General features: G+C 36.8%; 1 non-coding gene across 1 annotated transcript; it reads left to right on the forward strand.

The window, feature by feature from the left end:
- The first annotated feature begins 242 nt into the window (after positions 1-242).
- Trnad-auc lies at positions 243-315 on the forward strand. The gene has a single exon. It is a non-coding gene; the product is annotated as a tRNA-Asp (tRNA).
- The last annotated feature ends 210 nt before the right edge of the window (positions 316-525 follow it).

Consider the following 525-nt stretch of genomic DNA (forward strand, 5'->3'; position numbering starts at 1 on the left):
CGGCTTCGGTACATTTTAGAGAGTTATATTTATGTAAAACATTTGAATATTAAGGACATTTGTTTGCATCCCTCACAGTTGTTTGGTGATTATTTTTTGGTTGTAGATCAAGGGTAGGTATATAAACACAGATTAATTTTAATTTTAATTTAAAAGTGGAAAATGTCTGCCTTGGGTGAGACTTGAACTCACGGCGGGTCCCATTGACCTTAGTAGTGGAAAATTTCGCTGACTTGGTTGAAGTCTTGGTGGCTCAGTTGGCAGAGCGCTGGAGTATCGATCCAGAGGCCGTGAGTTCAAGTCTCACCCAAGGCAGACATTTTCCACTTTTAAATTTATTCTAAGCCTAACGGCATCGATTGCAGACGTTTCTGCTAATCAGAAGTTAAAATTTAATTATAATTTGTTTACATTGTTGTATTCAACAACAAAATGATTACCCTTCGGTTATTTTTTAAGATTACCCTCAAATAAACCATTGAGTAGAGGGTAGAAACCGTAAAAACTGTCGTCAGATGCCATAAA

This window comes from Leguminivora glycinivorella, chromosome 10 (assembly GCF_023078275.1).
Source record: "Leguminivora glycinivorella isolate SPB_JAAS2020 chromosome 10, LegGlyc_1.1, whole genome shotgun sequence".
Lineage (NCBI taxonomy): Eukaryota > Metazoa > Arthropoda > Insecta > Lepidoptera > Tortricidae > Leguminivora > Leguminivora glycinivorella.